Source organism: Carica papaya, chromosome 5 (assembly GCF_054855325.1).
Source record: "Carica papaya isolate Zhongbai chromosome 5, ASM5485532v1, whole genome shotgun sequence".
In the NCBI taxonomy this organism is placed as follows: domain Eukaryota; kingdom Viridiplantae; phylum Streptophyta; class Magnoliopsida; order Brassicales; family Caricaceae; genus Carica; species Carica papaya.
This window is the reverse complement of record NC_142313.1, coordinates 16,069,249-16,093,834: the sequence shown is the minus strand read 5'-3', so window position 1 is coordinate 16,093,834 and position 24,586 is coordinate 16,069,249. Positions and strand designations below refer to the sequence as shown.

At 33.2% G+C, this 24,586-nt stretch overlaps 1 long non-coding RNA gene across 12 annotated transcripts; it reads left to right on the top strand.

The window, feature by feature from the left end:
- The first annotated feature begins 21,197 nt into the window (after positions 1–21,197).
- On the top strand, positions 21,198–23,761 carry LOC110816247 (uncharacterized). Of its 12 annotated transcripts, none has more exons than XR_015819257.1 (5): positions 21,198–21,544; positions 21,656–21,721; positions 21,850–21,916; positions 22,007–22,115; positions 23,397–23,761. It is a non-coding gene; the product is annotated as an uncharacterized LOC110816247 (long non-coding RNA). The 12 variants fall into 12 exon arrangements; XR_015819258.1 differs by having other exon boundaries at positions 22,809–23,761; XR_015819264.1 differs by having other exon boundaries at positions 22,020–23,761.
- Positions 23,762–24,586: the final 825 nt, after the last annotated feature.

Here is a 24,586-nt window from a genome sequence, read left to right as displayed (position 1 = left end):
AATTTATAATCCTTTCTTGTATATTTAAATTTGGCTCAAGTGCATGAGCCATCTTTGTTTGAAGTTACTCCTTAACTCTTTTCTTCTCCCATAGTAAAATTTCCTCTACTTTGTAGAATTGATGCGTAACCTAGGATTAACTACTGTGATAAAAAAAATCCCATATATAATATTAATAATCAAAATCCTAAAACTCTCAACAAATCCTCCATACCAACCTGATAAGTCACATAGAATTATGAGCTTAGATAATTGGAATAGTTTGAAGTGATTAAAAATGCCACAAGCATGAACTTGATAAGTTACAAATCAATTAGCAAGGATATTGATAAAACGCCACAAGGGGTTACCTTAAAAAATTAAATCAATCCTCATTGAACAAGATGGTTGAAGAACCCTCTCAAAGAGTAATCACAATAGCATAAGGTAAAGCAATCAATCCCCCATTGATAAAATTGATGGATTAACTACAACTGAAGAGTTGTGGCCTTTATATAGGCATTCACCATACATATTTAAATAAAACTCAAATACTAGAATCCTAATTAAATTCCTTAATTTAACCAAATCTAGGAAAACATTAAAATGATAATTAAAATAAGCAACGTAATTAAAACATAAACTCTCATCTCTTGAGATGAAAGAGTGTTGTGACTAAATTCATCATGCTTTTTTTTTACTTGAATGTGGTCTTCAATATTTAAGTAATTCTTGTGGTAGAAGATGAGTTTGTAGACACTTAAAAAGCTTCCACATTGAAGTAAAAATCAATTCTTCTTTGATGAGAAAATCAAAGAGAAAATCTAGATGGAAATTTAGAAAGAAATCTAGGGAACAATCCATGAAAAAATCTAGGAGAAAATCAAAGGAAAAAAAATCTAGAAAATAATCCAACATTATCCATGAGAAAATTAAGGATGGAAATTTGGGTAGGAATCTTTTGGCTAAATTCACCTTGAATTCTTGTTGCTTCTTTGCTTGATGATTTATCATTCCCTTTGAAGTAGAATTCTTATACATGTTATTTTTTAATTAATTGAAACTCTATTAAAAAAGGAAGCCCAATTTTCCTTTAATTTAGTCACCAAAAGGAAGAAAAGTGAGAATTCTCCCTTGGGTAGGATTCCTATGCGGGTGAGAATTATTTCCCCTATTCTTCTTAATCGCAAGTAGGTTTCTCCTAAGCATGGATTAATTTATGAAATTTTAAAGAAGAATATATTTTGGGCATGAAATCTTAATGGGGAAGAGATATCTCGTGTGGGTGAGTATCTTTCTTCCCTCCTTCTTCATTAAGAGCCAAAAGCTTAATTTAGGAGGAGGCTCATTCTTGTGATGAAGTGGAGAAAAGATGATTCAATCAAGAGGAAGATAAAGCCACCAAAGAAAGAAAAAGTGACAACATCAGAAAAGTAAAATATAATGCCATGGGAGAAAAGGAACATGATGACCCCTTGGTGGAAGAAAGAAAGATACTCTATCTAAACCTAAACTTTCTTTCTTTAGTGGTGTTGTTTCTTTATTACAAGAAGTAGAGTCGGTTAAATCATTACATGAGAATGTCCCCAATTTGAGAAAGGAAGGGGGGGATAACTCACATTAAAATCCCATGTCAAAGATGATTACCACCAAACGGTCAAAAAGAGTTGACAACCATTCTCTCAATAAGAGTTGACAACCATTCCAATCATGGACTCTCAAGTATTTCATATGAGGGAGTTGTCAACTCTTATTGAGAGAGTCATAACTGGAAACTCGTCTCTTTTAAGGAACATTAATCATATAAATAATAAGAGTCCTAAAGATTATGGACACTTGATTATTCATTCGTAGGCAATCGAACACAATCCTCCTAATGAATATGTTTCAACTTCAAGTAAATCTCATAAGAATCCTTATCCTACCAAGTAAGGCGAGGTTTCAAGACATTTACATCATCAAAACTGATATTTTTTATCAATTTAGAATCCTTGTCACAACAAGATAAGAAGAATCCTATTATTACAAGTCTTGGTCAGGTTTACACTATTCTTCATCTCATGGGAGAAAATCCTAAATTTTCTCTCAGTTTTTCCATATAATTTCTCCTAGATTTTCTCTTGGATTTTTTCCTAGATTTTCTCCTAGATTTTCTCTTGGATTTTTTCTAGATTTTTTCCTAGATTTTCTATTGGATTTGTTTTTAGATTTTCTCCCATATTTTTTGTTGGATTTTCTTGATTTTTACTAGATTTTTCTCCTTGAATTTCTAATGGAAGATGAGTTGTTTTCTATTTCAATTTGGAAGCTTTTAAAGCATCTTCAACTTAATTTCTACTAAAAGAATTAATTAAATATTGAAGACCAAACCAAAGTCAAATAAACCATGGAGAGTTCAGCCACAACACTATCACTTTTAAAGAGAGAAGATTTTTAATTATACTTGCTTTATGATTTTTAATTATTATTTTAATAATTTCCTAAATTAAGTTGTATTTAGAATCAGTCTAGGATTTTACTTTTTGTGTTGAAGTAAAATTGGTTTGGTGAATGCCTATATACACCATTAGGTTGTAATGCATCACTTTAAAATTAATCAAATTCAATAATTATTTTGCTTTTAGCTATGCTAATTGTGAGTGTTTTTAGGAAGGTTCCTCTACCGTTTTGTTGAGTTAGGAATTTGATCTACATATCGTGTTGTCAAATCTTTTCAATTCAAAATTCTTAATTCCCAATTATCATAGTTCGCCTTCACATTGTTGATTGTTGATTAAAAACATGATTTTACTAAGAGAATTAAGTTTCTGTATGTTGATATTATATGCAGGATTTTAAATTGCATTGTTGATATGGGGTTCTGCATTATTTGGTATCAAAACTTACCCTTTAAATAGATATTTTTATCTTGCATATTCATCTTTCATAATTAGAAAAAAAACAACATGATTTGCATCCACCTTTTATTCATACCCATCACACAATACAAACAAAAACAAAGAAAAAAAAATAGATCCACAATGTCTTTCTTGCACTTTAAGTTTCGTTCTTTCATTGTGCTTTCACTCTATTACATCACTAAGTAGTTACTTGCATCCTAGTTGTTTACTATCCTACATAAACACACATCATCTTTGTTTGTGTGTTTATATTCCATTGCATCTAAAATTATTCTACAATTTTGTTTTTTTAGGATTCTTTGAAGTGTCTAAAAACTAGCTTAAGTACCTTGATTCAAGAGTAGTCAATTCCAACATTCAACGTGACGAAAGAAAATTGAGAGAATGAGTAAAACACAATAGTGAAACACCTAAGGGAGTGTTATTTTCTAACCTTTCTTGCAGGTTTCTCATAATATCTAAACAAAATAAAGTTTTGTATGAAAGATTTCCAAAAAATGCTTAAAGAACTTAATTGGGCAGAAATAAGACAAAGATCTCCTGCTTCATTAAGAGCTAAGAGCTTAATTCAAGAGGAGGATGCCCGCTCTTGGGATGATGTCGAGAAAAGATGATCCAATCAAGAGGAAAATAAAGTCACGAAAGAAGCAAAAAATGATGCCATTAGAGAAAAAAACAATAATGTCCTAGGAGAAAAAAAAACATGATGACCCCTTGGTGGATGAAAGAAAAGAGACTCTATTTAACCCTAACCCTTCTTTGTTTAGTGGTGTTATTTCTTTCTTGCAAGAAGAAGAGTTGACCAAACCACTACATAAGAAGGTCCTAATTTAAGGATGAATCATTTTGAAGTGGGGGGGATGATGCGTGTAAAGGGAGGCAACTGATACTAAGATCCCATGATAAAGATGATTATAAGCAAATAATGAAAAAAGTCCTCCAAATCATAGACTATCGAGTATTTCACATGAGGGAGTCATCTACTCTTATTTAGAAAGTCATAACTGGACATTCATCTCTTTTAAGCCACATTAGTAATATGTATGATAAGAGTGTTAAAGAGTTTAGATATTTGATCTTTCATTCTTCCACAACGGGACACAACTCTCCTCATGATTGGCTTACAACTTAAAGTAAATCTCACAAGGATTCAAGAATCCTTATCCTACTAAGTAAGGTCAGGTTTCAAGAGATTTACATAAATAAAACTAAGATTTGAGACATTCCAAATACTAAATATAGCATAAGGGAGCCACATACAGAAACAAATTACGAGTGCATTAAAATAGATTAAATGCAGCGAAATAAATTTTTAGAAATCCCTTACAAAATAAAATTTGAGTTCTAAATTTTGCATCACTGAGGCCAAGAGTTTGGTCAAAATAATATACAAGCCTCTTCTATATATTGGACTCATCAGAGTGCATAAAAAAAAAATTAAGTCGTATCATCTCAGGGATCCACGAGATCCTTAAAAGCTTCGATTAGCAAATCGACGAACAAGTCATTACTATCATCTTCATCTTAGGGGGCATGGAAATGAGTGAGTTCCATAAACTAAGGAAAACAATATTTAAACAACATTACTAAGATTTTAAAGGTATTTAAAGTTTAAGGAAATAAATTGTTAATCGCTTACCATCGAAGATCATTGTATGTGAGCCCATCTCAATGATATAGAAAACATTTTTGTTTTGTTTAGAAATCATTAACATCAAGATATTCATATCAAACATGATAGAATAGAGAAAATTAAACAAATATGAATCATACTATGGTTTCTTGTTTTATCTTTTACCTATTTTTCGCACGAAGACATTTTGACCTATATTTGCTTAGGGCAATATGAATTTTTGACTACCACCATGGAATGACAAAGTTTTTTTCAACTCAGCACATTTACGGCTTACTAAACCACAATACATTTACGGCTTGCCAAACCACAGGACGCTTTATAACCATGGTCGTGCCAACTACAGTGGTCTTATATGTAAACTATAACAATGACCGTACATCACCATAATGGTCCAATAAATCATATCATATAACCACTCTCAGAAGGTACACCGTTATCCACAAGAAGAGGTCCTCACATGTCTTTTCAAACCAGATGAGGGAGAAATAGAACCCCTCAGAAATAATAGACTAACAAATTATATCATTATAAATGCCATGCATAAATATTATGGTGTTAGGCCTACATGTCCATTTTCATAAAATATTCATGCATCTTAATGCAAAAATCATGATATCTTATGCATCACTAATATTCTATCATAGCCATATCATTCAACAATTTAATTTTTAAACTTAAAGATTTACTAAAACATGCAATTACTATTTCACATCAATCATGAAATATTTTAAATTAATTTTTCTAGAAATGCTCCTTAGAATGTACGAAAAAATACCAAGATTTCCCTTATTGAAAGTTTGAAGAGTTCATACGTTCTTCTTCTTTCCTTTCATTCTTTCTCTAGTTCTCTCTCTCTCTCTGTGAAACTCTTAAGGAAGTAAAATAAAGAAGAAGTGTGAAGAAATAGTGGAGAGAGGACCATAATCTATAGAGAAAATAGGTCCTTGGATTTTTGCCAAGTGGCACAAATCTGTGGGGAGAGAGGGAGAAAAAGTTGATTGAGTGATGTGACGACTGACAGACGGTCGACGAGACGACAACAACGCGACGACTCTGCATAAAGGCCAAGGGCACATCAGCCAAGGGATGGCACATGTCCCCAAGGGATAGCGGCACGTCGACTAACGACGACGCATGCCTTTAAAAGGGCGGAGTACTACCAAAGGCCAGTCGCGCCTATGCTAACCTAGGCGCCTTAGCGTGTAGGCACGCGCACAAGAGTGTGCGGAGCCACGCACCAGACACGACATCTGTGCGCGATATGACAACGCATAGACTAAGTACCTCGCATCACACGTGGATGGCATGTGCGTGCAGGTGCACGTCTAGCTAGCCGTGTGTATTTGCATGTGCACAACACATAGGGGCCCTCTCGGGCAGGGATTTTTCTTGCTGTTCCCGCAGGATTTTCTCTGTTTTTTTCTCTATTTTTACTAAAAATAAAAAATTAATTATAATATCACATAAATAAAATTATTTTAACTAAATACTATAAATAAGGAAAATTAAAACATCAAATTAAATAGTTAATGGCCTTAGGGCCTGAATAAATGGGAGTATTACACAACCACATTAAAGCACGAAGATGTTGGGGTGTGACAAGATTCTTCATTAGTTTAGAGTCCTTATCACAAAGAGAGAAGAAAAATCCTATTACTACAAGTCATGGCTAGGATTACACTCTTACTCATCTCATGGTAGAAAATCCAAGATTTTCTCTTAGATTTTCTCTTGAGTTTTTTTCCTAGATTTTCTCTTGGAATTTTTTTTCTAGATTTTCTCGTAGATTTTCCCGTAGCTTTTCTCCTTGATTTTCTCATGGAAGAGGAATTGTCTTCTACTTCAATCTAAAAGTTTTTAAAGCATCTTTAACTAAACTTCTCCAATAAAAAATTGGTTAAATATTAAAGATTAAATCCAAGTCAAATAAACCATGGAGAATTTGGCCACAACACCACCACTTGTCAAGAGAGAAGATTTTTAATTCTACCTAGTTTATGTCTTTTTAATTATTGTGATAGTTTTCTAAATTAAGTTGGAATTAGAATTGTTCTTGGATTTTATTGTTTGAGTTCAAGTAAAACTAGTTCGAGTGAATGCTTATATAGGCCTCACCATTAGGTTGTCATAGGTCACTTTAAAATTAATCAAATTCAAGAATTTTATTGCTTTTAGTATGCTGATTGTGAGTGCTCTTTAGGGAGATTCTTCAAATGTCTCATTCCACGAGGAATCGAATCTATTTATCGAGTTAAACTCGTGGTGTCTTTTCAATTCAAAATTTCTTAATTCCCAGCTACCTTAGTTTGTCTTTACATTATTGATTATGGATTAAGTAAGGAGGGTTTCCTTAAAGGTTTAAGTTTATGCATGTTAATGTTATATACGAGGTTGTAGATTGCATTGTTGATTTCGAGTTCTGTATCATTCGAGCTCCATTTTTAAGGCCTTATAAGTTTAGCCCAAGACTTCTTTCTTTATGGATCTGTGACATCCCAAGTGCTAATTAAGGCAAATAGGTGTTAACATAGACTCAGAATAACGAGTGCATGATAAAATTTATGCAACGAAAAAAAATTATTACAAATATCTTACAAATATATATGAGTTCCAATACATACATATATTGAGGCCAAAAGTGGCTGCAAAATATAAACAAAATATAAGGGCCACTTCTTTCACTATGCTATTGGACTCATCAGAGTGCGAGAACAGTCATGCACTCAGACTTGTGGATCCACGGGATCCTATAAACTTCCAAGGGTAGGTCAGCTTGTGGTTCCTCACTTTCTTCCTCATCTTGGTGGGGGCATGGAAAGAGTGAGTTCCATTGCTCAGTAAGGAAAACTATATTAAATTAATATCGTAAGATTTCAAAAGTTAATTATTTTATCTTACCATTTAACTTCCTCGTTTATCTATCTCACATTATTAAAAACTATTTATTTATTAAATAAATGATACATTAATACAGAAAATCAAACATACATCATGCCATATAATAGAAAAAATCAAATAAATCATGAAATGCTCAGATTTTCATGTCATGCTTCGTGAAGTTGTTACAACTTCCATCTCTGAGTGCAGATACAGATTTTCAAGTACCTGAATGGAATGACCAAATTAGATACGATAATTTGCTCAGGCCTATTTCTGTTTTGCCAAACCATGGTACGATCTATGACCACATCCGTACCAGCCATAATGCCCCTAATATATATCTACAGTCATGACATTACTTAGCCACGGGTGACCCCTACAGATAATGCGACACCACAGAGGGTATGCCGTCATCCACTTGGAGCGATCCTCTTATGTCTTTCCAGACCAGATAGGAGAGGAAGAAATAAATACCCCAAAGGGTAAAGGGAACATATACTCCTTAGAGATAAAAAGTCTAACGAGACACTTGATGAAATATGCATATCAATACAAATACACTTTAGACCATACATGCTTCATTCCACTTTTTTCTTTTTCTTTTCTTTCATACTTTTTACTTTTATCGATTATGTATTATATTTATTACATGCAAATTCATCAAGTATCTGCAATTCACATAGAATGCTTGAAAATAAGAATAATTTGTCTCATATGAATACAAAGGCATACAAAACAGGCAAAATAACAATCATATTAAATTAGTTTATCTAAAAATACTCCTTAAGACTTCAAAAGAAATACTAGATTCTTTACCGAAACCTTTATGTTTTCTCCTTCGCCATTCTCCTTTCTTTCTTTTCTTATCTCACTATACTACTATCTCTCTCTCTCTCTCTCTAAACCTTTGACAAATGGAAGAATGGAAGTGTGAAGAAGAAAGGAAGGGGGAGGAAAATTTATAGAGTTTTGAAACCATCAAATCCGCGCCAAGTGGCATAATCTGGTGAAGATAGAGGAGAAAAAGATGCTCGGCACAAAAACCAAGGGAAGAGGGCCTCCTCCACCGGCGGCACACTGCAGGCGCACAGGCCTCCTACAATGCGCGCAGGGCTACTGCGCGGACAGCGCGCACACAGTGTGCTGTGCCTGTCCGCGCGTGAGGTGACGTGCAAGTCTCGATCCCATGTCGTGCGTGCGGAGGGGACGTGCACGCTGGGCTCACGTCCAGTGGCCATTGGGCGCGCGTGCGCGGGCGCACGGTGCCCAGCACCCACGTGGGCAACCAGACTCCTCGCAGGATTTTTCCCGTAAAATTTTCTTCCCGATTCATTATTTTTTTATTTTTTTCTCAACTTTCATATTTAATTTAAATGAGTTAGAATGAAATTATTTAAAATTAAATTAAATAAAAATTAAATAAATAAAAACAAGCTAAAATTACAAATCACGATAAATATTAAGCAGTATAAATTAATTAAGTTTAACGTGGCCAAAGGACTGAATAAATAGGGTTTCCAAATCATTTTAGCATAGTAATGGGTAGGGTGTTACAGGATCCATCCTTTAACATAAACTTGAAAGTTCTTCTTAACTTTATTGGAAAATGATCTTGTCTTTACTCCACATGACATTGTGGTACTCTATCCATATAACCATCTACACCTTGAAGTTGATTGATCCTAGGTTTCTCACTATGTGGACTTTGTTCAACTTGAATTTAGTTTTGATTTCCACTTTTTTGGACCTTGTCGTAAGGATCTCCCTTTGAATGGACCTTGCCAACCTTTATAATTCATGAGGCCTAAACTGTGACCTCTTAAGTTCATGAGGTCGTGAGCTCTATCTTGAGTTGTGTCTTGCACTCCCTTAATATGGTCAAGATCCTTTAAGCTCATATAGCCATGATTTCTTTTATGGCCATGAACTCTTAAGCTTATCTAGCCATGATCCCTCATGTGGTCATTAGTTTTTATGTTCTTTGAGCTTCCATGTGGCCTATGATGATTTATGCCACCTTGAAACCTTATATGGTTTAAAATAGTCCCTGAGCTTGGTTAAATATCTTAATAAATTTTTCTTAACAAAGGGATTCATAAGAGAAAAAGTAGATAACAGATTATTCATAAAGATCAATGGAAATGATATTTTAATTGTTGAGATAATAGATTTTTTCAATCAAATTAGGTTATGTGCTTAAATGTTTTGTGATGTATTAAGATATGTGATTTTCTTTTTCACGTCAAGATATGTGATGTTGTGAGAAATGTAATCATTTAAACCACATCACATAATATGTTGGAAGTGTGATTCTATAAATCACGTAAGGCATTCTAATCACTCATATCACATATGATGCCCTTGATAAATATAGACTAAATGATATTTTTGAAAAAATAATAATATTTTAGAATATGGATCATATAAAGAGATGTTAAGTTTTTTTATTCTTACTTTTAAGAATCTTGTTTGAGTTGGTGAATAATGAATTTTGATTCCTTTATAAGATTCTTAACGTACTTCCTTGTTAACTTTCTTAAACTTGATTATCATTTTTAAATTCAAGAAAGCTGAGGAACATGGATAACTAATCACTTATAAAGATTCTTAATTATTATATTTTTAATAATATAGATAAAAATAATTATGATAATATGTGTTATAGACAACTAGGAAGGTCGTCTAATATTAGATATTTTCGTACTTGACAATTATGAACTTAAAAAGATGATATGTTCATAGATAATGTATATATGAAATGGATGAATGAAAATATTTGTGTTAATTTATTATACTTTTTTTATATAAATAGTGGTTGGTGAATAATAAATTAACTAAATTGATATATATTTCTCAAATGATGATTGATATTCTTCATGCAAAAAGAAAAATGAGTATATCTTGTCATTATATATCATATAAAATATACACATCCACGTGAGATGCTTATTATATATACTTGAAAATTGATGATATTCCAATGTAACAACCTTATTGAATATCTTTAAATATTGATAATACTTCAATATGATATGTTTATTGAATATCTTTGACAATTATTAATATTTCAATCTATTGAACTTATTTAATATCTTTGAAGATTGGTTATGATTTTGATAACACCCCTTTTAGCTAAGAAATTATATTTTTCCATCTTTTTATCTTATTTATTTATCCTTAAGACATCAAAAAGGGAAAAAGATTCCTTTTTAATCCAATATTTCTTTTTGATTAAAGGGAAGAAAAAGGGGGGAAGGGGTCAATCCATAGTAGTAACAACTTCTCAGGAGAGAAAAGTCTTTGAGAAAAAATCTTTGTAACAAAAAGTGAATGAATTTTATTCCCTTTCACTCAAAAAAACTATTCTAATATCCTTGCTTTGAATTTAAGGATATTAAATATTGGTTAAAAAAAGAAACGTGGCGGTGAGTAGTTTTCATGAGCTTTTTGAGATATTTTGTTGAATATAGGACAAAAGTTCTTATTTTTTATTTGTTCTTTAAAACTAAAAAAATAGAGAGCACATAATAAGGGAAGAATCTTTCAATTTATCTTTGATGCTCCTTTACATATTATATATATGTGCTTTGAAAATTAAGTTTCGTTATCCATAAAAAAGAGAGTAACTATCGAACTAAGATGATTGATTTCGATGAATGACACAAACTTACCTTTTCATTAATGATGACGATTGAGTTTTTAAGTTGGCAAACATATTGTAACTCAAAAAACTAAAATAAATTAAGAAAGATTATAAGAGCATCAATAAGAAGAGAAACAAATTAAAGGCCAAGAGTATTTTTTTTACTTACCTTCTATGTAAATTACGTCACTCAATATTGATAGCTCAATTTTTTATTTTTCATTCATGAATCTCTTTTTGGAAAACAAACTTTCACTATTTTTAAGAAGGTAATTTAGTAAAAAAATATTTTTAAAATATATGTTTTAGAATGAATATTTTATGTGTAAAGAATTTCAAAATACAAGATATTTTAAGAAATTTTTAATTGGTGTCTCACTTGGGATGATTCCTAAAAAACACAAATTAAAATTAGTCTGAGGTGCTTAGGGACGGGCATCAATAGATTAGATGCATGTTTTTTAAGAATGTAGAGATTACATACTCGACTAGTGTAGAAATGAGTGCCATATGTGAAGTCATGGAGCTATCCTTCACAATAATAGTGGAATTATTATTATTTTAACATACTCTCCAAAATAATTACTAAAGGGCACTCATAAGCAACAATCATTTATTGTATCTTGTGTGATTTGTACCAAATACATAAAAACTCCAACAAGATAAATAAGAATGTTGATGAATTATCATATTTTTGTATTCAAATATAAATAATCTATTACTTTGCTATTTTATGAATAAGTTCAAACATGAGTAACGTGTCAATAATATCACATATACATGTGCATGCACAATATCACGTAGACATATAGATTCACATTTCCTTTAAAGGTAAGAAATAAATTAAAGATTCGTGTGAAAGACATTACATAGATATGAGAGAGATACGTCTCCCATGGCACATACCAAAGGAAAGTCATATTGAAGATCAAACAAAGAATAGCCATGCCATATAATGCTGAACAGAAACATAAAGAAAAACAAAAAGGGTAACACTTTTGGGTTTTGTCTAGCCCATGTGGAAATTAATAAAGAAAGAGAAAAAAAAAAGGAAAGGCTGCAATATTTGGGAGGAAACGGTTTTCACTCTCCCATGTATGTATATATATATATACAAAAATTGGAAAAGAAAAAGTGGCATTCAGTTTTTCTTCTCACACTCTCTCGTGGAAATAGAAAAAACATAGCATCAAAAATTGGTTCTCTCTCACTCTCATGCACGCAAAGGGAGAAAGGCTTTGTTTTAAGAAAAAGCAAAAAGAAAAGCAAAATTGGTTCAAATTTTGTTACTTTCTCTATATGGACACGGATGAAAGAATAAAATAAAGCAATTATTTAGTTACATTCACAGAAATCGAGATATGAAAAATTATTGACAAAGTTTGGTAATTTTCTTTAGTATTTTTGAATCAATTTTTGGAGGACTGTTCTCTAATTTCTTGGTGTGATCATTCAAGAGAAATTGAGTTTAGTTGGGGAAGAATTTATGTATTTTCTCGAAAATATTGTGTATTCAATTTATGTGATAGTGGATTTAACTTGGAGTTTGGCCCGTGGTTTTTCCTACTACACTAGAGGATTTTCTACGTAAATCTTACGTCTCGTTATTTTTGCAATTGGTTCTTTGTTTACACGGGTATTGATTTATAGATTGATTAGTTTAGAATAATAAATTGGAATTTGTGGATTAATTTTGGTGATTACCTTAAGTTACACAAGTAAGATTAGAATTAAAATTAAATACAAGCCTCTACAAAAGTTGGACTCATCAGAGTGCGGAATAAAACATGCACTCGTACCAATTCATGGATCCACAGGATCCTCAAAAGCTTTAATAGGTAGGTCAATGATCGGTTCCTCACTATCATCCTCATCTGAGGGGGGCATCATGGAAAGGGATGAGTTCCATATATAAAGAAAAGCAGTATTTAAATAACGTTACTAAGATTTTAAAAGAAATTAAACTTAAAAAGGGTACCTTATTCTTTTACCATCGAAAATCGTGTCAGAGGTCTATTTCAATAATTATTAAAGTACTTTACTTTATTTTAAAGGAATGTCGATATCGAGTCAATCATGTCAAATCATGTATAATCAAATCACATCATATCAATCATATCCATTATGCCATTCATGTCAATCATGTGACACTTGCTGTAATTAAATAAAGAAAACCAGATAAATCATGTCATGCTTTTGTCTTATTTTCATTTTATTTTTCGCACGAAGTCGTTCTAACTTCCATCTACTAAAAGCAATAGGGATTCCTGATAATGCATATGAAATGACCAATTCATTTCATATTATTTCAGCAATTTGCAGCTTCCTAAACGACTGCACATTTATGGCTTGCCAAACCATGACATAATTTATGACCACGGTCGTGCCAACCATAATGGTCCTACATCTAAACTATAGTGACGGTCGTACATTGCCAAAGGTGACCCCTACAATCATACTGTGTCACCACTCTCGTCAGAGGATGCGTCGTCATCCACAAGAAGCGGTCCTCTCATGTCTTTTCATACCAGATGGGAGAGAACGAGAACCCCTCAAAGATAAAAAGCCTAACAAATCATGTCATTTAAATACCATGCATGCCAATATTCATAACTATTTCTCATGTCTACGATATAACAACACGCTTCATCACTTTATCATATCATCATATATACTTTATTTATTTATTTATACATATAATATAAACATGCATTAACATATAACATATGCATAAGAAATGATAATGATAATTAAGCATGCAACCAACCAGCTCATATTCATTTGATATTTTATTTAATTAATCTAGAAATACTCACTAGAATATAAAGATAAATACCAAATTCCTTATCGAAAGCTTGAAGTTTTTCCTACATCCTTCTCTCTTTTATTGCTTCCTCTTCTCTGTCTAGCTCTGTCTCTCTCTCTCTCTTTCTAGAATTCATTGGTGAATGGAAGAATGAAGTTGAAGTGGTGAAGAAATGATGGAAAAAGGGTCCCTATTTGTAAAAAATCGAGACGGTTGGATTTTTACCAAGTGGCAAAATTCTGTGAGGAGAGAGGGAAGGGAAAAGTGACCTAACGTGACAGGACAACTGATAGACATGACTGATGGATGGCTGATGTGACGACATCGACGTGATATTGGTATAAAAAAATGAAAACACGCCGAATGAGGGACATACGTGTCCCCAAACAACAACAGCATGCCATCTGAACAATGGCGCATGCCCCCCAAGGAACCGCGCACACCGCCCAAGCCTATCACGTGCACAGGCCGAGGCCTATCGCATGCATAGACTGCGCACTTCATGTGCTGTGGATGGGACATCCACACAGGCGCACGTCCCATGTTGGTTGCACGCGTGCGCGTGCGCGCGGCTCGCAGGGCCCGGGGGGATTGGAAAACTTTCCTGCCACCCTTTTCGCGAGACTTTCTTTCCTTTTGGTTTCCTTCTCCGTTTCATGAAATTTTTTAAAATAGTGAATTAATTTAAAAAAATAAAGAATTGTATAATTAAAAAAGTAATAAATACGTTAGCTCACAAAAATATGATAATTAAATTTAAACCCGATTTCATTCAAAAAATAAAATTTAAAGAGTTCAGTGGCCTTAGGACCCAAATAATTAGAGGTTTTACATAACAATTAAGCACAGAGGTTTTGCAGTGTTACATATTACTTGCTTGGCACTCTTGATTTGAGTGCCCTCCTCCATAAGAGTTATAAACAGCTACCACTACGCTGATTTTTACAATTGCAACCGTTGTAGATTCTTATGAAATGCTTCTATTTGAGCTGTTAATACTGTGAAAGCATCTATATTATAAATTCCAGCTGCCTTCTTTATAGGTTGTCTTTTAGTAGACCATTCACTTGAGTTGGCATCCATATGCTCTATTGATATTCATAAGCTTCTTCAGGTGACTTCAAATATAGTGAACCTCCATATGAAGCGTCTATCATGCTTCTGACTTGGCTATTAACTCCATTGTAAAAGGTCTGTACATTCCATCAAATAGAGAATTCCTCTTGAGGACGTCTTCTTAGCATATCCTTATATCTCTCCCATGCCTTATATAGTGTCCCTGAATCTCCCTGTGAAAATTTAGCAAGCTCATTAATTAATTGTGCAATTTTAGGAAGAAAATACCTATTAAGGAATTTTTGTGCCAATATATTTCAAGTAGTTATGGAGTTCGGTGGTAGTGATTGCAACCAATGTTTTGCTTTATCCCTCAAAGAGAAGGAAAAAGTCTTAGCCTCTTTGCATCTTCAGAAACTCCATTTACTTGAAAGTATAACAAATTTGGAGAAAAATATATATGTCTTGGTGTTGATCTTTACCAGGCAATCCTCCAAATTGATAAGCTTGTTGGGTCAACTGTAGTACAACTGGCTTGATCTCAAAGTTGTTAGTTTGAACAGCAGATCTCAAAATGCTCGTACTTATGCCTTCTAATGATGGCATGGCATAGTCTCTCATGGTGCGAATAGGTTAAGCACATCTAACACCATTATTGTCCTCACCTCCTTAAAAAAGTTGTATTGATTCTCTGCCATGTTGAGTTGACAGTTTGCTCTTCTTCTTGAATGAAAAGTTTGTTCAGGTTCCAAATCACATTCTGCTAGTGGCTTCTCAGAATTTTTGGTCATATACTAGCAAAACCTGAAATAGAAGAGAAACAAATAAAAAATAAAAAATCTCAAATTAACAAATAATAACAATATAATAATTTTTAAATAAATTTTTGGTCCCCCTGATAGCGTCAAATACTTGATGCGTCCTAGACAACACTAGCAAGTGCACTAGTCATATTAGTAAGACAGATATATGAATCTGAGTATCGTCCCATGAAGACTAAATTTTATAAACTAATTATTATACTGAAAACTGTTATTTCAAAAATAATAATCGAATTAAAGTAAATTACAATAAATTATAAAGTTAAATAAAATTGCCAAAAATTAAATAACCACAGTATATCAAAGATAAATCAATCAATAAAATAATGTTAGAGTCTATAATCCTCTTAACTTGCCTAGATATCAATATTGATAATGAAATATGAGTTAAGATTGATGGGTTAATTCTAAAGCCTAGTTAACCTTATTCAGGAATATAACATTTCATATTTAAATGAAACTCTTGTTCAAACACTTTGATAAAAATTTACATATAATCAACCAAATTATTTGGCTTTATTCAGGAATACGAATGCATGCCACAAGTCAATTTTAGATTATCTATGTGAACAAATATGTTATTAAACATGTTATATAAAACATTAACAATCATGCATTGAAATTCCATTGATTAAAAACCCTAAGTTTTCTATTCAAGATATCATTAAGGAATTCAATCAACAAAATATCAAACAAGCATTAAGCTCAATGAATTTGCATAAAACTAACTCAAATGTCATTAATCAAGATCAATACCCATCATAGTTTAGGGTTCATGTTTACCTTAACAAGAACAAATCTACTCCATAATTAAATCTAGAAAGAAAAAGCTAAAACTAAAAGAAAACATGATAAAATAAAATTAAACACAGAATTATGTCTTCATCTTGAGCTTGATCTCCTCTCCAATGGAGGTTTTAGTCTCAAAGGAAGAAGGATAAGAACACCCCTAACTTTGAAAAATCTCTCCAAATAAAAAGTGCAACCTCCCGAATATTAATAGTATGCCCTTTATGAACTAGAGTAAATAACAAAATACCCTAAATACAAATTCTTAGTGAAATAAGAAAGAAAACAAGGCATCATAAAAATTTAGGAAAAATAAAAATTCTATTTTTCTTGTGCATGACCATCTTCCTGACCATGCATCTACTTTTACGGATCGTTACTTTCAAAATTCTGTGAGGAGAGACTCTAGGACTGATGTGCATCATCACCTGCATGAGCATGTATCTGCCAATGCATGTTTCTTCCTTTTCTTGCCTTCATCCAAAACTTTCCAAATTCTTCCAAAATCACCTAAAATTCATAAAATAAACTAAAATGACTAAATAAACTAAAATCGAATGAAAACCTAATTAAAATTACTCAAAACTAACAAAAACTAAAGCAAAAACAATCCTGATGGTGTATAAAATACATAATTATCTTATATTATATAACAAACAAGACACATAACACAATTGAAAAACTAGCTTTTAGTCAATATCACATGGCCAACCTTACAATTTGAATACTAGGTTTCTGATTCTAATATCATCTCCTAGAATGTATACTCTTAGATGATACATAAAACACCCAAATCAATATAGTTCGTAAAGTTTCAGGACCACAGCCGTTTAAAGTCGAGCTTATGGCATGATAAAAAATTATATGCAGCAGAGCAAATTAATGCAAATCCCTTACAAATATATGAGTTCCAATTATATATGTATAACTGAGGGCAGAAATAGCTACAAAATACAATGTCAAAATACAAAAGAGGGGCACTTTTATCATTATACTATTGGACGCAGCATACGGTGATGATCATGCACTCAAGGTTTGTAGATCCACGGGATCCTTATAGACTTCAATGGGTAGGTCAACTGATGATTCCTCACTATCTTCCTCATCTAGGAGGGTCATGAAAAGAGTGAGTTCCATATGCTTAGTAAGGAAAACAGTATTTAGATAATATTGTAAGATTTTAAAAGGTGAATAATTATAACATAAATACTTACCATTTAATTACGTCATAGTCCTATCTTGACTTACAAAAACAAATTATTTATTAAAGAAAAACATCACATTATAGTCACAACAATCAAGATAAAACACACAACATACTTGATAATAGAGAAAATTAAATAAATAATGAAAATGCTCAGATTTTCGTGTCATACTTCACAAAGTCATTACAACCTCTATCTCTTAGGGCAAATACAGATTTCCGACTACCCATGTGAAATGACCATATCAGATATAGATAACGACAATTTGCTCAAGCATATTTCTAGCTTTCCAAACCATGGTACGATCTATGACCATGAACGTACCAACCACAGTGGTCCTATAAGATATTCTACAGTCATGACAGCACTTAGCCAAAGGTGACCCCTAATAGATATTCACGTCACCACTCTCATCAAAGGGTACGCGTCATCCACAAGGAGTGGTCCTCTTACGACTTTCCATACCAGATAGGGGAGGGGAAAAATAGATACCCTGGATGGGGATAGGAAAACAGATACCTCTCAAAGATAAAAAGCCTAACGAGACAATAAATGTATTATGCATGTCAATACAGATACATACTTCAAAAAATTCATGATTCATTTCACTTTTCTTTTCTTTCTTTTTTTGTTTATTATTTTTTAAATAACTTTATCAGTTTCATATTATTTTATTTACATGCAAATCATCAAGTATCTATAAATCACAGAGCATGCTTGAAATCAAGAACAATTCAATTTATTAAATCCACTAGACATGGAACATGCAAATAAGCAAAACCATAGAATCATTAATTTAATTTTGTCTAAAAATACTCGTTAAGACATTTAAAGAAATACTAAATTCCTTATCGAAACCTTGATAATTTCTCTTACATTGTTCTCCTTCTCCTCATCTCTTTCTCTCTCTAGATCACTCTCTTTCTCCCTCTCTCTAACTCTTGAAAGGTGGAAGAATGGAAATGAGGAGAAAATGGGAGAAAAGGCCCCTATTTATCGAAATGGGAGTTGTTGAGTTTGCGCCAAGTGGCAAAATCTGGTGAAGAGAGAGTGTGTTGAAAATGGAAAATTCTTGATTTGACACAACATGAAAAATAGAAGAAAAAAACCTCCTCCACCGACAGCGACATCCAAGCGAGGGCACGTCGCTCAAGATAGGCAGTGGCACACTGCCAAAGGCGACAGTGGCCTCACTCGCCCGACATGTGCTGCAGGCCTAGCCTACTGGCGCCGAGCTACCATGTCATGCATAGGAGCTGGCCTGCGTGCGCATAGGGCCTTGGTGCGCTGGTGCACTGCGTGCAGGCCTACTATGCAGACGGCGCTTGTGCAGTGTGCGACGCTTGCTTGTCCGCGCACGCAGGTCTGACCGTCGCGCTGTGAGCAGATGGGATGTGAGCACTGTGTGCACGTCCTGTGCCTGTCGCACGCGCACGAGCATGCACAACGCACGGTAGCCCGCGTGGGTAGCCCATTCCTGTGGGATGTTTCTTATGGGATTTTCCCCCGTTTTTCTATTTTTCTTGAAACTCATTATTTTTTAAAAAAATAATGATTAAATAATTAAATCAAAATAAAAAAAAGATTGACATAATTTACGAATTACGATAATATGCTGTGGAATAAAATAAATGAGTTCTATGTGGTCTTAAGGCCCCAATAAATAGGGTTTTCCAAATATAATTAAGCACAGTGGTGAGCAGGTTGTTACATAACCCCTAGTAAATATTTACATCACTACTCTCGTTAGAGGGTACGCCATCATCCATAGAGAGCGATCCTCTCACGTCTTTTCAGACCAGATGGGGGAGGGAGAAACAGATACCCTTCAGAGATAAAAAGCCTAACGAGACACTTGATGCATTATGCATGTCAATACAGATACATACTTCGAACCTTTCAGGCTTTATTCCATTTTTCTTTTCTTCTTTTTATATATTTATTTTTCAGGTAACCTTACTGATTTCATATTATTTTATTTACATGCAAATCATCAAGTGCCTATAAATCACATAACATGCTTCAAATCAAGAACAATTCACTTTATTAACAACTACTAGATATCGAACATGTAGATCACACAAAATCAACTATTCATTACTTTAATTTTCTAAAAATACTCCTTAAGATATTTAAAGAAATACTAAATTTCTTACTAAAATCTCGAAATTTTTCCTACATCGTTGTTCTCCTCCTCTTTTTCTCTCTCTATATCACTCCTTCGCTCTCTCTCTAACTCTTGGAAGGTGGAAGAATGGAAGTAATGAGAAAATTAGAGGAAATACCCTTATTTATAGATAATGGGGGCTGTCAGATTTGTGTCAAGTGACAAAATCCAGTGAAGAGAGAGAGTGTGTAAAAATGGGAAGATGCTTGATTTGACATGGCATAAAAAAAGTGAGGAACTGCAGGCTGACCTACCCTTGGAAGTCTATGAGGATCCTGTGGATCCACAAATATGAGTGCATGACTGTTCTTGCACTCTGATGAGTCCAATAGCATAGTGAAAGAAGTGACAGTTATATTTTGTATTTTATAGTCACTTCTGGCCTCAGTATATGTATATATTGGAACTTATATATATTTGTAAGGAATTTGTAATGATTTTGTTCTGCTGCATAAATTTTATCATGCACTCGTTATTTTGAATATGTTTCTGACACCTAATTACCTTAATTAGCACTTGGGATGTCACAGCTGGAGGGGGAGATTGTTGGGTTTTGTCTAGCCCATGTTGAAATTAATAATGAAAGAGAAAAAAAAAATCTTCTCTCTCCCATGTATGTATATATATATATGCAAAAATTAGAAAAAAAAAGTGGCGCACGGTGTGCGGTGCCTATTCGCGTGCGAGGTGACGCGCAGACAGCTTGCCTGTGCGTGGATGGGACGTGCGTGCATGCGTGCGGATGGGACGTGCGTGTTGTGCACAAAGTGCCTAGCACCCGCGAGGGCAACCAGCCTTTTTGTGGGATTTTCTTCTCGATTCGGTGTTCTTCGATTTTTTCTAAATTTTTATTTTTAATTTAATTTAGTTATATTAAAATTATTTAAAATAAAATTGTTTAAATTAAAATTTAAATAAAATTAAATAAATAAAAATCAACCAAAATTACGAATTACGATAAATGTTAAACAGCGTAAATTAATTAAGTTCAGAGCGGCCAAAAACTCGAATAAATAGAGTTTCTAAATCATTTTAGTAAAGTAATTGGCGGGCAGTTACACTCTCTCACAAAAATCTAAAAAAAAAAAGTCAAAAATTGGTTATTTCTCACTCTCACGCACGCATATCGAGAAGGGGAGAAAGGCTTTGTTTTTAGAAGAAGGAAAAGAAAAGCAAAATAGTTTCAAATTTTGTTCCTGTCTAGGCACGGTAATAACATCCCACATGTAGAAAACAAAATTTTAAACCAAATAGGAAAGCAATTAATTAATAAATCAAAATTTTCTTTTCTAAAAATTAAAATGGGAAATGGGAAGGGAGAAATGCGAGTGCGTTCCTGCAGGGCACTGAATTGACACCACCAAGCTGGAAGCTTGTGGTGGAGTTCTAACCATCTAGCACTGGAGACTGACCTCTGCTAGCTGTCGCTGCCTACCTCTTTCCTTCAGCTGCTGCTGGCCACTTTGATGCATTAAGGGCCCCAATTTCTAGCATGCAATCGGCAGCCTTGATCCTTCGTCGGAGATACTTTAAAAGCCACTTAATTTGTCATTCTTCTTCTTTATTTCTTCCATTGAAGCTTTCTGTAAATAGAGAGAAAAGAAGTGAACGAGAGAGAAGAAAAGATAGCAGACCTAAGAGGAAGTGAAGCAGGCTTGCTTGGTATGGCGTCTTCATCCTCTCACTGTTTCTCTAATCGTTTCCTAGACTAGAGAACGTTAAAAATTACGAAATTTCGTGAGTGTTTAGGCTTATATCTTAGCTAAATTCCAGAAAAAATAGATGACTAAAAGCTCTCTCCGTGAAGGAGATATCCAAGGACAAACACCAGTAGCTCAGGTATGTATGGCGTGACCTCTATTTTAATTTTATCCATTTCGTTTGCAAATTAAGGGTTCATAGAAAATTCTGAAATTTTGTGGAGTTATAGAGACAACATCTAACGAAGATTTAGAATCAAGAATTAGGTCAAATGGATTATCCTTGAAGGAGAAACAATTCCCCAACCACCGAGTGGTCTTGCATGCAACTCTGGTGAGTAGAGTGTTCCCTAATACTTCGGTTTTTTGCTTATTTGAACACCCAAATGTTTTCTAAAAGTTATTAAATTTTACAAACTAATAGCCCTATTTGTTAGGAAACTTTTACATATTATTCGAGCTCAAACCTTCTATCTTGAGAGAGAAACAAAGGAAAAACTACTAGACACGCGGGCTGTTTCTGGACAAAAACTGTGAGTGACCAATTCGTGTGTTCATAGCAATTCCTTCGTGCGTTTTGACTTCTAATTAGTGCGTTTTTGAGGTAAGAGGGATAGTAATCTAATTATTACATATATTGAATTTTATAAATGCATCTAGATGATTATTTAAACATGTAAATTTGAAATGCTTGTTGTTTTCCGAAAATGAATCTATGTATATTGTTGAAGCATTTAAATAATTTAAATTGATGTTTTAATCTTAATGTATTGTTGTTTAAATAATTTAAATGCTGCTCGAAGGCCCACAGCCTTCTGTTGAGCAGCCCAAGTGCGGAAGTACCGGCAAAGTGGGTCTGACCGCAGGTGCGGAAAAATATTCTCCTTCCACGGGTTGAGGGAAAAATCCCCCATTCGATGAGTTTCTAAAAAATCTGAATTTAGGTAAATAATTGGATTTATTTTAAAATAGAATTTAGAAATAAAGATATAAAGTTGGAAGATGAAAAATGAGGAAAAATATGGAAAATTGTATGTGGGGTTTTATCTATAAAAATTGTAAACTGGAATTAGGGATTTAATTGGGATTTTTGGGTTTTAATTTAAGTCTAAGTTAGTGTTATTTCATTGAAAGAAAATAAATAATTAAGAGTTTAAGACTTAATTAACGCAGCAGTCCAGTTAAATCTGTTGTATTTGATATCCTAAGGGTATTGTTTGTCTTAGGAGCCAATTGCTCGGCAGTGAATGGTAGATCTGTTTGTTCAAGGTCCTTCAGGAACTGAATGCAGTTCATACCCTCCGCCAGGGGTATGGGCTACGGTGATCCGAGTGAATTTTGAGTGGTTTATCTGCACGCCAATTTTATGTTATCTGCATCTACACTCGTTCACATAGTAGTTTGGTTGTCCCATATCTGGTTCCCAGGGAATACATGGTAGTGGTTGCGCGCATAGGTACGACAACAATTAAACTAAATGAAAGAATGTTCAGCAGTGTAAATAACTTAAAAAGAAGAGTTAGTCTGTGTGCATGTGTTTGTATTTGCTTGTTATTGAGATTTAGCCCTTTGAGGGACAGCCATATGATTTAGTGAGGGACATCAACAATGACTTCTCAATGGATATTGGTATCAGGTACCTGTGAGTTGATTGCATTAATATGACTATTTGTTGTTGTCTATAATCTGATAAAAGAATTTTATAAATTGCATATAATTATGTTTTCAAACGTATTTGTGAGGTTTTAATATTATTTCTCTTACTGAGTCCACTGGAGCTCATCCCCTTTCAAACTCTTCTATTGATCTGATAGGTTTACCAATGGATCCATGTCTAGACTTCTTTAAAGAGACCTAGTAGCTAGAGAGGGATTCTTGGAAGTTGTCTTAAGATCTTTTGTATTTTATATTTCAGAGAGGTTGTAAATAGATAGATTATCAAACCCTCTATATTTTTGTTGATAATCATATGCCTCTGTTGGTGTTTTTTAGTAACTTTTTGTATGGGATGTATGTCTTCACTGTACTCTAGATAGATTATTATTTGCTTTTCGGATGTGGGTGTTAAGCTAATACCACGGCATCACACACCGGTACAAGGAAAGCAGAAAAGGAAGGGCTTGTTTGTTTACATGCATAGAAATCAAGATAATGAATATTTTTTGACAAAGTTTGGTAATTTTCTTTGGTATTTTTTAATCATTTTTTGAAGGATTATTCTCTAATTTTTTGGTGTGATCATTTAAGAAGAATTGAGTTTGGTTAAGGAAGAATTTATGTATTTTCTCTAAAATATGGTGTATTTCATGTCTGTGATAATGGATTTGTGTCTCGTAATTTTTGTGATTGGTTCTTTGTTTGTATCAGTATTGATTTTCAAATTAATTGGTTTAGAATTATAAATTAGAATTTGTGGAATAATTTTGATGATTGCTTTAATTTACACAAGTAAGATGAGAATATTTAGAATACTCAATAAAAAGTCATCAAGAAACGACACAACAACAAAAGAAAAGAATAGATGAACGAGCACATTATAAAATATAAGAGCATCCACCAATTGTAGTAACAACACAAAAATCTAGAAACAACATGAATCGAAATGCAGTGATAATGATTTTTCAATAATGGTATCTATAACTATTTCGTATGTGCCGAAATTCTATATATAGTTATTACAAATGGCGTGCTACTATTCTTTTATGATCATAGAAAATCTTTATAAAAATAAATAAATAAATTAAATAAATAATAAAAATTTATAAATAACATATTCATTTACTTTTTTAGTGAGTACCTGTATATGTAATATACGTGTCAATAGAATTATGTATATGGATAAAATAGCAGTTATAGCATAAAATATTTAATTAAGTTGATTTTTCATTTGTAGTTAGATATTTATAAAATTTATAACAAAAATGTATAAGTAAAATCAGGGTATTGACCCTTAATTACCTTATAAGGACATGATTGGAATAGTGTTTTCTAATATATGAGAAAA